The sequence below is a fragment of the Peromyscus californicus genome, unplaced genomic scaffold, assembly GCF_007827085.1.
Source record: "Peromyscus californicus insignis strain IS unplaced genomic scaffold, ASM782708v3 Scaffold_5__1_contigs__length_169319896, whole genome shotgun sequence".
Taxonomy (NCBI): Eukaryota; Metazoa; Chordata; class Mammalia; order Rodentia; family Cricetidae; genus Peromyscus; species Peromyscus californicus.
Window position 1 is genome coordinate 140,300,284 of NW_026294573.1, and position 14,230 is coordinate 140,314,513.

General features: G+C 39.6%; 1 long non-coding RNA gene across 1 annotated transcript in view; it reads left to right on the top strand.

Annotated features, from left to right (window-relative positions):
* Nucleotides 1–14,230, top strand: part of LOC128096942 (uncharacterized) — a 267,925-nt gene that overhangs the window by 239,623 nt on the left and 14,072 nt on the right. The window contains exon 5 of the long non-coding RNA XR_008213774.1: nt 10,829–11,483. This is a non-coding gene — a long non-coding RNA (uncharacterized LOC128096942). The remainder of the gene's footprint in view (nt 1–10,828; nt 11,484–14,230) is intronic.

Here is a 14,230-nt window from a genome sequence, read left to right on the forward strand (position 1 = left end):
TTGTCAGAATACAAACAAAATATTACACAACAGTTTTCAATTAGATAAATCATAGAATTGGAAAATGTTAAAAGATTAAGAACTACATAAAATTCCACCCATGACAGGAAGACATGGGTATGTCCTCTGTCCATTTAAGATGAAGTTCTTACCCCACAAGACATAAGGAATACTTTATTCTCAGCCTAATGTGAGTGACTAGCCGAGAACATGCACTCAGGCTGCCTCAGACAACATATTTCAATGTGGAAGTGGCTCCATGAACATTTTATAGTTTCATAACAAAATAAAGGCATTTACCAAGTACTTTGGTGGGAACCACACAGGAAGGTGGCTTACAGCAAAGTGGGAGAGGGGTCTGCTGGCAGTTCAGATGTTCCTGATGACGTCCTGAGCTTTGGGCTTGGCGAAATTGCAGTTTTCCTAATAGTCAAAAACATGGTAGTCAGATAGAGAGTTAGCCAATGAGTAATTGTTAATAAAAATAAAGATAACTCGAGATAAGTCAGCTAGGTCTCTATTGTTCCTATTCTCCATACTTATAGAATTATGATCATCCAGTCAGCCTCAGAATCTTTGACATAGGTGCAGCATTTTTCTGGGACCTCCAGTTCACAACTAATTTCCTTCTTTTCTCTGATATCTTTTGCATTAAAATTATAGAGTAAGAACTCAAATGATAATTTTAAATAGCATTATTTCAGAAATTTAAAGCAGGTCTTGTTTTGTGAGCATTATGCATAAAAGAACTTTTCTATCCACAGCATAGAAAAGCAGGCTTAGATTTTGTAAAATTCACAGCTCAGTTTAATAAAATAAGTGATACTTGAATTAAGTCAAAAGGAAAACAGCTTTCAGTCAATATTACTACATGTCTAAGTATGTTTTACTTTATGAGAATAAAAAGCCAAGAGACATGCTCAGATCTAGTGTCTGCTCGTATGTTGGGTCTGGGGACTCCACATCAGCACACCTTCAGATGCTCTGCATTCACAGAAGGACTTTCAATGGAGCAGGCAGAAGCCATCCAGGCCTGCCCCAGTGCACATGCATCATCCTGACACATGGGGACAAAAAAAGGACTAGTTTAGGGCTAGCCTGGGCTACCTAGAACAAAAAAGCACAGGAAACCTCTCACAGCTATGAATGGATGACACAGGAAAACAGTATTCAGTGTTAGATGTGACCCACATGTGAACCACATGTGACCCACATGTGAACCACATGTGCAATGGGTGTGGCCTCTTCACAAAACGTTAATTCCTTTTTCAACCACAGAGCACATACCTAGTGCCCAACACAAAAATCACTTTTGCTTTTCATTTTGTATGTTGCTAAAAGTCTTTAAATATGCTTTACTTTCATAACAGGAAATTCCTACATGCTTTTCTCCTTCATTGTAAATATTTTGTTAACATCAGGGAAAATTGCACATTTTTATGAAACAAATGTCTTTATTATCTAATTATCTTAAATTATCCTTGGAAACACATTAGAATTTCATTCTAATTGACTAAGAATTCTTTTTAGGTATAGGACAGATGATTTTATTGTGTTTGTAGTCTGTGTCATACATATAAAGTGCGTGTGCATATCTGTGTGTGTATCTCTGTATGTATCTACATGTATGTGTCTGTGTGGGACTGTGTATGTGTGCATGAATATATCTGTGTGTGTGTGTGTGTGTGTGTGTGTGTGTGTGTGTGTGTGCGCGCACACATGAAGGCCAGAGGACAATTTCAGGTTTTATTCCTCAGGAACCATCCACTTTGTTATCACTCAGTGGGCTAAGCTGTCTGGCTGGTGGGCACCAGGGAAGGGCCCTATATCTGCCTCCTCAGTGCTGAACATAGAGTGCACCACTGAACATGGTAAATTCTAAGTATCCAGCTTACGTCATCATACTTGTGTGGCAAGTACTGCAACAACTGAGCTGTCGTTTCAGCCTCTGAGCATAGATATATTTTATTATTGCCATTATACTAGTGACATTTAGGTAATGATACACATTTAGTTTCCATCTTTTACAATGGCTTTTAAAAAATTTCCCTTCGAATGGCATGCCTCTAATGAACATTCCTTCTGAAAAAGTCTGTGAATATCTTTATCTATGCACACCCTTTTTGTTGAAATACTATTTTGTTGAAATATAGGACTTAGAAAACATAGAACATATCTAGCAAACTTTCCATATGCATTTTACTGTATTGCATTGTTACTTACATAATTTGTAAAAAAGAAAAAAAATTAACTAATACCAAATCCAAGGCAGTGCAACATCCTGCCCAAAAGCCTTTTAGCTGAATAGCTAAGTGGTTTCTGGGCCTGGCTAGCCAGCACCCTCTCTTTTCAGGAACACCGTGTAAGTGTTCTGGCCTGCACTGCTGCAGAGTAGCTGATCTCCCACCCTTGACTTTTCACTGGGCACTTTTCTGTCCAGATGTGCTAGACCATGGGTGTCTGCTGCTGCACATCTTCTCCGAGCTGCTGTCCTGCTGTGAGGTGGTTACTCTGCAGACTTCATACTGTGTTTGTCTGGCTGTTCCACAGTAGATTTCCTCAGGAGTAGACTGTTCTTACAGTGTGGGCCTGATGTTCAGTGTTTAGTTCTTCAGAGCCATGGTCCAAGACCAGGAAAATTGCCTTCCTTCTCTCCACGTCCTCTGAAGAGATACAAAAGGGGGCCCCGGAACAGCATAGATATTCCACAACTCAGGAGCCACTTCAGAAAGTAGTGAGCCTTTCCTGACAACTTGCATGTGAGATTTTTGTTTTAGTAAAGAAAAAAAAAAAGAATGCATTACTTGACACCTGAAGGTTGTGGAAACCTGGAATAGGAGAGAGAATTGGCATCAGGGTTAGAAAGGCTTGTTCAAGGACAGTGGCTCTACTAGTCCCCAGTGAAAGGATCATGCCTAGATTTGCATCATGTTTTGTATACTATGAGTCCATTTTCACTTCCCAAACCATCTGCTAGAGGAAGAAGAGATGGGCCATTTTTTTATTAAATCTCAGAATACTGGAGTTAGAGACGTTTTCACATTGTGTCTCTAGTGCTGAGGTAAGTGACTAGCATATATATATATATATATATATATATATATATATATATATATATATATATATATATATTCACCTCTCTCTAGATCTTAGGCAGGTTTAGCATGCACCCAATTGACTCAACCAGGAAGTCATATTTTGCCCCAAAGTTTCTTTCCTTTTGCTACTTAACTAACTCTTAAAATGACTGAGCAAAAAAATATGCAACAAAAGGAATAAAATTCTGTATTGTCCACATTTTAATAGAAAACTTTCAACCATCACTGTGTGAATTTGGTTATGTGTAGTATGTGGGTAGGAATACACTAGTCCCTCTTTATCCATGAGGGGTACATTCCAGGGGTCCCCAGCAGATGTCTGCATCCAATGATATACCAAATATACACATATCATATATCATCATAATGTTTGTAAATTAGTTATAGGAAGACATTAAAACAGTGACAATTAAAAATTATAATGATATGCTATCATAAAATTTGAGTACTGGGACCACATAAAAACAAGAACTATAGAACCGCTATATGTTTCTTCTGAAGAGGAGACCAGCGATATCATAACACACTACACAAAGGATGGCTCACATTCCAGATGAGGCAGGCTGAGTACCTGAGACTCCTCACGCCACTTAGAACTATGCATAATGCAAAGCTCATGAATTATTCATTTTTGAGATTTTCCATATAAAATCTCTGTAATTCAGTTTGAATATGAGTAACTGAAATCATCTACAGAAAAATAGGAGAATACGAGGAGACTGTTTCAAATGCCTGGCTTGTTGAAAAAAAAAATACCATTTAAATAGATTCAAGTGATGGCCAGGCAGGCTCACAGATCCCAGAGTGAAGTGAAGATTTGGTATCTGAGATAAAGAAAAAATAGTTTTGGACTCTTATCTACTTGCCTATCAACCCTGCAGATAAACTGGTGACCCAAGAAATAAATGTGTAGAATGCAAACTACTTGTCTATCTCACATTTACCTGAATATTGAGATGCTTCCCTTTATCTACACTGTAAGAAGTCATAAATTACTAATTCTAATAAACTCCAGCGTTACTGTTTAAGACAAAACCACGCGTCTAAGAATAGGTCTCCTCTGTCAATATTTGACTCAGAAGAGATGAGAGAGAGTGTATTAGCATCAGTCCACAGGAGGCTCCTTTTCAGGGTAAGCAGGCAAGACAATGGATGTTGGGAGTGGAGGCCCTTAATATCAGTGAGATCACTGGATGAGGTACCAGGCTCAGCTGGAAGCTAAGAACAGATGGAGTTGTCAGAGCTGAGGACAGTCTGATGACAGCTACCTTGAGACAATGCTACACACACACACACACACACACACACACACACACACACACACACACACACACACACACAAGAACTGCTGAAAATGTGACCAAAATAAGGCAATAAATGGAGTACTAACAGTGAGCAGACATAGGCAGTCTCCCACAATTCAGAGCCAGCTGCTGCTAGAAATTATGGAAGTCTATTGTTTTTGAGATGTCACGTAGGAACTTTGTGAAACTTCTCTTCTTTTCCCATGGGTGTTTCTAGATCTTTTCCTCATCACAGCGAGTAGTCAAAATGAAGTTCTTTTGTGAATTTAACAACACACTTTTATAAAGCTCATTAAAAAGCCATTTTCCATGTGAAATAAGGGAAATGGCATTTCCCCATGCTTTGTGGTATTAAGAAATAGCTTAATATATTATATATGAAGTGTTTCATCTGCTTTCTCTTCTCTTCATTAAGAGGGAATTCCTCCCAGCAGCATCTGTAAAAAGTTATCTGTTAAATTCTGTGTCCTGGCATTCATCTAGGGGAACTCATTAGAGAACATGTTTGTAGAACCAGTGGGTTTGTCAGGAGAAATGCTGTCTTAGCCACTCATGTTGCTTTAGATTTTGTGATTTGACCTGGGCATGTGAATTTTTTTTCTTTGAGTGTGCATCTGGTATGACCATCTTGCCTTCCTTAGATTGAGACAGTGCAAGAAATGCATGATGTGAGCAAGGCCAGGAAAAGCTAGTGGTGAGTTGATTAATTGATCCAGAGAACAATGACTCCCAAAACACAGGTCCAGACCTAGGAGAAGAAAAGGGGTTCACAGATGGAGGATTTACAGCCACAGGTGTGGAACTACTCTTGCAAATGGCATCTGGTTGGGAAAGGGGAAGACAAAGGGAAGAAATTACTTACCCATGAAAGGTGGTTAGGGTACAAGTTGAGTCTAAGGGCTCTGAAACTAAACCCCATTATCAGGCAGGAGAAACCTCCTTTTGAATGGCTGGTCAGGGCAGTTCAAGTGACTCCCAAACAATATAGATTATTGATACAGGCTCTGGTTGCCTTTTCGGGGCTTGAGAGTGGAACCCTGTTGCTGATAACACAGCATACATCTTACACAGGACTCAGATGATTTGAGCTGCATTTAACATGAAGCCTCCTTCCTGTAGCCTATCTTACATTGCTCCAGAAATAATATGCAAGCTGCCAAGGGAGAGAAGAAATTAAACAGTCTCACCCAGTTGCAACACCTATGAACCACAACAATTACCAGCATGGCAAGATACACATAAAGGTGTGATAATGGCATTCACATATTGCAGAATATTTGTTTAACTATGTAAAAATGTCCTGCATTTGCTTATGTTGTGGAATATTTGTTTAACTATGTAAAAATTGGTTGCATCTGTTTAATTATGTAAAGATGTGTTGCTGTTTTATCTTGCCTGCCTAAGGCACCTGAATGGTCTAATAAAAAGCTGAATGGCCAATAGCAAGGGAGGAGGTATAGGTAGAACTTTTGGGCAGGGAGAGTAAGTAGAAGCAGGAATTTAGGCGCAAAGGAAGAAAGAAAAAGAGATGCCAGGGAGATGCCAGGGGCCAGCCAGATGCAGAGGAAGCAGGAAAGTAGGACATACAGAACGAAATAAAGGTAAAAATCCCTGAGGCAAAACATAGATGAATAGAAACAGGTTAAATTAAGTTAAAAGAGCTAATGGGACAAGCCTAAGCTAAGGCTGAGGATTCATAATTAATAATAAATCTCCATATCTTTATTTGTGAGCTGGTTGGAGGCAAAAAAAAAATGTCAACTGCACTCACAAGTGTGTGGCAGCCAACAGCTGTTCAATTGGATGTAAGGCCCACTCAACCAGCAGGAAATCATACCTAGTACTCTAAACCTGGCCAGCTTCCTTGGCCTAGTGGAACCTTAAAAAAGATTTCCCTACCTCTGCTTTGCTAGATCAGTATAATTCCTTACTAGCTTTTTAATCTTATCTTTATACCCACAGATGAGTGTAGCTACCAACCCTCACCAAAAAAGCCTCTTTTTACAGTAAACAGAAACCATCACAGAAAACCACAACTGGACATAATGCAGAGATCAGCAGATCATGGGTACCCCAGTCCCAATGGATATATCTGCATCACAGCTTCTGCATCTGTGGTTCAGGGGACATCACAGAAAAGGGGGTGAAAGATTTCAAGAGCCATAATCCAGGAAGCCTGCTGTGCAGCTCTGTCTCCTAGGAATGGCTGCAGAGAGAAGACCTGAACAGTATCAATACACATGGAACTCAGAAGAGGGAAGGGATCGAGAGGTCTGTTATGTGAATCCATGAGAATCTGTTAAAGGACCTAAAAATTTATCAAGGTATAAAATGGGGATAATACACTCACTGATACAGAATAAGGAAGATGCCGCTGCTGATCCAGTAGCCAAGTTTTGCCATTCTGCCCAGGGGAGCTAAGGATGAAACAAGCTGCTCCATACTGCCTGACCTGGTCCTCTCCACCCAAGAGAGCACACCTGTCTCTCAGCGTCAGGTGGGCAGACAAAGCCATGCCCTAGGGCTTGTACCCCAAAGCCATTGTCTGAACAGAACGAATTTCCACAACAGGGGTCCCACCCCTAGACAAAGAAGTGCAGGCAACTATGGCTGCTGGGAGACAGAGTTGACCCCTCCCAGAGATGAGTCTTCTTATTGTGTGTCCGGTATGGTCAACCCTGAAACCATATAAGTACACACACACTCAAAGGGACTCAGCAGGTTGTGTGTGTATGTGTGTGTGTGTGTTTGTGCATACACATGCATACATACGTAACAATAATAAACAAAGAATCACAGATTAACAGTTTGAGAGTGGGGGGCTAATGGGAAGAGTTGGCATGTACCTGGGAGGGGCCTAGGGGTAGAAAGGGAGGGAGAAAGTGATATAATTCTATTTAAATTAAAAACACATTTTAAAAAAGTTATCATAAGAACTGCTACCGCTTTGTAGGTAATGGATATGAATTTATGTCTAAGCTCAGGCAACTTAAATATTAAAGATATTCATTCTCAAAAGTTATTTCAAGTAATTGTAGGAAGAATTTAGATTCTGGATGTGTGGTCTTAATTTTAATTGTAAACTTGGCACAATTTAGAATTACCTAGACAAAGAATCCCTGTGCTATTATGTAGGTAGAGCTGTCAGTGGTCACATCTGTGAGAGGTTGCCTTGATGTCTTTAACTGAGGTGGGAAGATCTGCCCATTCTAGGTGGCATCGTTTCCTGGATTTGGACCCTGACCTGTGTAAGCACTGAAAAGTGGCCTGAGCACAGGCATGCATGCACTCATTCTCTCTCTGCCCTGGACTGTGGGTGTAAACTGGACTGTAGGTGTGAACAGCTGCTTCAGGTTTCCAACTCCTTTGACTTCTCCACAATGACGGATCATAACTTGGAACTGTGAGCTAAAATAAATATTTTCTCACTTAAGTTTCTTTTGTTGGGGTATTTTATAATAATAACAGGAAATGAGATGAATACAGGGCATAAATCAGTAGAAAAAAACCACCTGTCACCTCCACAAATATCACTAAAAGTTGGCATTGCATGTTAGTAGAAAATGTGTGAAATGATGATGTATTCTTCCACAGAGTATATATCAGTCCTCTTATAAAATATAATGAGTTGCTGCCTGGGGGAACCAGCCTCCAGCAGTGCAGAGGTTGAAAGGAATCCATGGTGTCAGTATATACTAAGACCTTTCTTCTGTGGGGGTTAGGGGAAAAGACACTCACACTCTCTCTTGATGATTTCCTTCAAATATTTTCTTTATTCCTCTTTTGCATTCTCTAGTCTTTATTTTCCTGGTGATTTCCTTCTCTCATTCTTGATGTTTTCCTTCTAACTCTCTCATTCCTGATGTTTTCCTTCTAACTCTTTCATTCTTGATGTTTTCCTTCTAGTCCATTTTAACTCTCTCTTTAACTCTATCTCTATCCTTTTCCTTATAGCTTATATATCTCAGCAAAATCAGGCAAAATAAAAATTACAATGTTATTAAATTTTTTTCAAACAAATGATTACAATGGATACAAACAAAAACCAGGATGTTTTCCATATCCCTTACATAATTAAACATATTATGTATTACAGGTGAAAAAACAAATTATCCCAAGAACCCACATACATTCATACCCAAGCAATTTGTTATAGATTAACCACATGGGCAAGCAAGATATTTGTCTTAGTCAGGTCTTTTAATGGCAGGCTGTAGTTTTGCAGTTACAAAGAAAAGGCTAATTACTTTATTACTTATCTTGAAAGGTAATCTTATAAGGAATCTTAAAGGAATCACAAAACTAAACTTCTATAATGAAAAAGAATTAGTCAACTCTACTTTAAATCTTTAGGGTGCATACCCACTCATAAATACTTTCTTATATCAGGAGATTAAGGGCAGAAATAGGTATAAGGAATTAATCATCACCTTTGGTCATCAACCAATGCTAGCAAGAAAGGCACATCAGCTAATGATAATTGGCTGCTTTGTATTCTTGATTCTAACCCAATGAATGTATAACTCAGCTATGTGTCCTTGTGAACTTTAGATTGTTTTCTGGGGTTTTTCATCTTAAAACTATTATCAAAGCATCTGATTTAACCTGAAGTTATTTTAAGGCTTTGTTTCAGCTACTGATGTGCACCAAAACCTGTGATTGCATCTTTCAGCATTAAAAGAATTAGAGCCAGCCTGGCTCCTGGGGACTCAGCTGTTTTCTTTAATCACTAACCTGAACTGGGATCTATGCAGTTCCTTAGGTGAAACTCATAGGCCCTAGCTGTGTAACATTTCCTTGTATTTATTTTTATTCATCAAAACTCTGTATACGCTATCATTATTATTATCAAGTAGACAGTACAGCTTAGGGGGGAATCATCTTCATAACAATCCATAGATAAAAATGTCCAGTAGAACGGGATGTTTCCATGAGATAAACACACTACATTACAGGCAGTGGGGATCTCCCCATATCCATTCATACCATGCCAGATGCCAGAGAAAGATAGCAGCAGAACATGTAAAAGCACAGCAGAAGCAAAAGATATTCTGGGGTCTGTGGTCCCTGGGCCTTGCCTGTCCGAGATTGATCCATCAGAGAATTTCCTCCTGGTGGACTGACACCTTGCACTTCAATTGTCACCTGCTGCTCCTCTGGCACAGCTACTGGCAGTTATGTAAATTATACTAAATTGTATAAACACACACATAATCCTAGATAAATATGTGTGTGTATTTAACTAAGCATGATAGGCAACAAAACTACAGAGAAACCTGTCTCAAACTCCCCCCCCCAAAAGTAGGAAGTGGTCTTAGCCACTGAACTATCTAGAGGTCGGGGATTTAGCTCAGTGGTAGAGTGCTTGTCTAGCAAGTACAAGGCTCTGGGTTTGGTCCTCAGCTCCAGAAAAAAAAAGACAAAATAACAAAATAAGATTTGAATATAGATTTCTTTACACATATCTTCTTTTCTCAGTGAATTACTTTTACCCCTGTTAGAAAATACTATATTTGTTAACTTTCAATCAATTATTTTGTTCTTATTCATTCACTCTTCTTACTCTGCCTTGATCCTATGTATTAATCATTTATTCCTGCCATTTAAATCACTTTCAAATGGAATGGCTTTAGTTCATGAACTTAAAAAATGTCTCTGTTTCTTTACTTTGAGAGTGTCATAACTACACATGGATGGTGCTGGCTTAGGCCTCTCAAGGGTTTCAGAAGACACTTTGAGCAGGGATGCTGTCCTCTGAAAGCTTGATTGGATATAAGGGGGCTTCCACAGGGACAGCTGTGGGTCAAGGTGTTTTGTCACTTTTTGCTTTCTGAAATTAGCCAGAGACTTCAGCTTTTGACCCAAGGTTACCCCATAGGACTTCTCATGCAATTTTTGGGGGGAGCAGGATTGCCTTTTATGATCTAGATTTCAATGCCTTATACTGTCTTTTAAACTTGGTTTATTAGAAGTGAATCACCAAGCCTGACCCACACTCAATGAGAAAGAAATTAGCTCAGAGACCCTTACTCTAGAGGACACATGGTAGCCATCTTCTACAACCAGCTAAGGTTGTGGGACATGAGAGAAAGCCAGGATTGTGAAATATATAAACTTCAGTGAAATCTTTATTTTCAAAGAGAAAATAAAAAGATTTATTCAAGAGGGGAGAGATTAAGTCATGCAGTTCTTTAAATATTCTATAATGGGAAGTCATTCATGGATTCCACTTCTTTGTCCTGTGAGAATGGAAATCTAAATAATTTTGTACATGCTAGTAAAACCAAAACCACCTCATCATAACTTAATGTGAGTTGAGGGTTAGGGTTGATACTGGAAGCAGAAGCCAGGACCAGGAAATAAGAAAACATCAGAAATTACTATTTATTTCTATTTTTTAACCTTCATTTTTTATTTTATGTGTAGGGTATTTTGCCTGCATGTATGTGTCTTCAGTGCCTGTGGAGACCACAAGAGAGCATTGGATCTGCTGGAACTGGAGTTACAGACAGTTGTAAGTTGCCGTGTGGGTGCTAGAGATTGAACCCAGGTTCTCTGGAAGAGCAGCAAGTACTCTTAACTGTTAAGCAATCTCTCCCATCCCCAGACATTATTTTCAAAATACAAATACAAATAATTATCTAGTCGACCTAAAATAGTCTGGTTCCAGTATTCAGTCCAAGACAGAAGCAGAACAGAGGCTGAAAGCTACAGGGTGACTTCTGCAGGACCAGTCTGCCTGATTGAAAAGACAGTGTCTGCGTTTAGCTTCCTGCTTCCTTCTGGACAATCTAGCACTCTAGCAAGGGATGCTCAGAGTTTTGTGCTATTACATCACTTAGAGTCTGGTGGAAAGATCCAGAAGCAGTTCTCTAAGAAACTCTAAGTTGTAAAGTGTTTAGGGGGTCCCCAGGCAGTGGGACCATGACCCATCCATGGTGCACAAGCTGGCTTTTTGGAGCCCAGTGCCTATGGTGAGACATTTTGCACATCCTTGGTGCAAGGAGGAGGGGCTTGGACCTGCCTCAACTGAATGTATCAGGCTCTGCGGACTCCCCATGGGGACCTTGCCTTGGAGGAGGTAGGAATGGGAGGTGGGTTGGGGGGGAAGGCTGGGGGAGAGGAGGAAGGAGGAGGGGGGACCTGTGGTTGGTATATAAAATGAATAGGACATTTAATAAAATAAAATAAAAAAAGAAACCCTTAGCTGGTTTGGCTTACAGTCTAGAAATGGGCAGTGACTTTGTGCCTAGCCAACGGCAGGAAGACAGCTTCAGAGCTTCAGAGGACAGGCTAGCTTCCCTCTCTACTCTCAACCCTCTCTGGACTAGTTAGAGAAAGCACTGAACTGAGGTGTGGAGGAGTTTACTTATTGAATACAACCCACTGATCCTGCTTTTGCTCTTTGTGTGATTATGGTTTCAGGGCTAGCCACTTTGTAGTAGATAACCAATAAGGGAGCTTATCCCTGGGGGAAGTTAATTAATTCTCTCCCTCCCTCCATCTCTCTTTCTCTCTCTCCCCCTTCTCAGCAGTCATTCATTGCCAGTACTTGTCTGTCTATGCTGGGACCCTTTGATCCCTTCCCTCTTCTGAGTTCCATGTGTATTGATACTGTTCAGGTCTTGTCTCTGCAGCCATTCCTAGGAGACAGCGCTGCACAGCAGGCTTCCTGGATTCTGGCTCTTGAAATCTTTTCACCTCCTGTTCTGTGATGTTTCCTGAGCCACAGTTACAGGAGCTGTGTTGTAGAAGTGTAGACTGGCCGGGTTTTCTCATGATCTGTTGATCTCGGCATTGTATCCAGTCTTGGATTTCTGTGATGGTCTCCATTTGCTTACAGAGAAGCATCTTTGCTGAAAGGTGATTAAAACATAATACTTAGGTCTTGTGATGCATTAAATAAACCTAGAAATATGTTATTGGAAATCTACTGAAACTGTACAATTCCAGTAATATCCAGTATTTGAAATCAAAGAAACTGCGAACAGTACCATCAATTATGGTTCTGAAGAATGTATAGACCACTAAGGAACATCATAATAAATAATTGAGAGTCTGGAGGTGAAGGGCAGAGAACTTGCCTAGCATGTCCAAGTTCTGGGTTCTATTCTTACCACAACAAAATCAGCTTGCCATGGCTGAAAAACCTTTCAAAAGGAAGGAAAGAAAGAAGTGGATGCTAGACTGTTTAAACCCAATTTCAAGTTTCCCATGCTCTCATCTGGTACAGCCTGCTTCTCTGAGTAGATGAGTCTGGCCTTGACCTCCTGCCTCTACTTCCCTAGAGCTAGAATTACAGATGCCAGACCTTCTACAATCCAGAAAACAGAGGAAAAGAGGATCATTTTTTCAGCCAAAGTTAGTGCTACAGGAAAATTACTATGTGTATCTTTGTTCAGGTCCTGTTTATGCTTTCACTTTGGTTTGAAATATAAAATATTTACTTCATTAGAGTTAGCTCTTAATAATTCATGAAGACTAGAAGATAACCAGTAAACAACTTCTGTCAACAAAAAACAGAGAAATATGTGTTTACAGTTGCACAGAAAATTGTGTGCATCTATTTGGTGCCTGTTTTGAAGTATGGAACCTATTTCCTAATTTTGTTTTCCTTTTCCTTTGTATAGTGTAAGACAGCACTGGAGAGTAGTTGAATCTGGGCTGGAGGGCCGTATGTCTTTGTGGCTCCTGAGATCAGATGTGAACTGGCTTTTTCACTGAAAGTTCTCTCCCTTGGCTCCCATGCCCTCCCCTCCCCTTCCTTCTTCTATTCTTTTGTATAGGAGTTAAAGTTTACCTGTGCAAAAATGTAGTGGAATCAGTACCAGCAAATCCAGGACTTTTATGAAGTATGTTAGACTCAAGATTTTGTAAGGAATTATTTAAGAATTGGTGTCCTGCCCAGTGGAGAATCCAGTGGGGTGGTGGTCCCTACCCTGTGTATGAAAGGCAGATCACATGCTAAGAATTGCTGGAGACAGTTTTCTCAATTTAAAAAGGAGCTCAAGTAAAATGGGCCCATGCATTCCTTCAGTGTAGACAGCACTGTGTAGATTTGGTTTACCTGGGGAATAATTTAATGGCTGCAGAGAAAGCACAAAGGACGGCTAGAATAACCCAAAAAGGGGTTCAGAAGACATTAAGAACTGATGGAATCCGATCTGTGAAGACAAAGCTATGGTCAGGTTAAAGGCCATTGGGAGTTCATTCTTAGAACATAAGGGAAGCTTTGTGTAATGTTTGTTCAACTCCAGTGTCAGCTTGCTGGGACTGAGAAATGCCTCACATTTTTTAATGGATAATTGACTTATTATGCTTTCTAATATCCCTTATCCATCCTAACACCACCACAAATAACCTTCTCACTTGTCTACCTTCCTTTTAAAATTTTCTATTTCTTTTTTCAATATTTGATGCATTTAATTGGCACATTTCCCAATAGTCATTTTCAATTCCTTCTCTTTTGGAAGTTTCCCCCATTTTCTCAAAACTATATCTATTTTAAAGTTAATTCTTTCAGAAACCCTGTGACTCTCCCCATGATTCTTCTCTCATAGTTCTCTGTGACTTAAAGTTCATGGTGCAATGAGTAAAATGTTTATAGACAAAAGCCGCATGTTAAATTTTGATAGTACTGTTAACGATTTTACATTTGGGTAACATTCACTTCCTATTTTCTTTCTTACTATCTATGTATGACTGACATACTGAAGCCAACAATTTTTATAAAGTAAACAAAGTTTCAAATCAAGTCCAATTTATCTTATAAATTATATTTGAATGGAAAATATAGCACTAAAATTTTGATCAGGCGTTGTGGTTTTT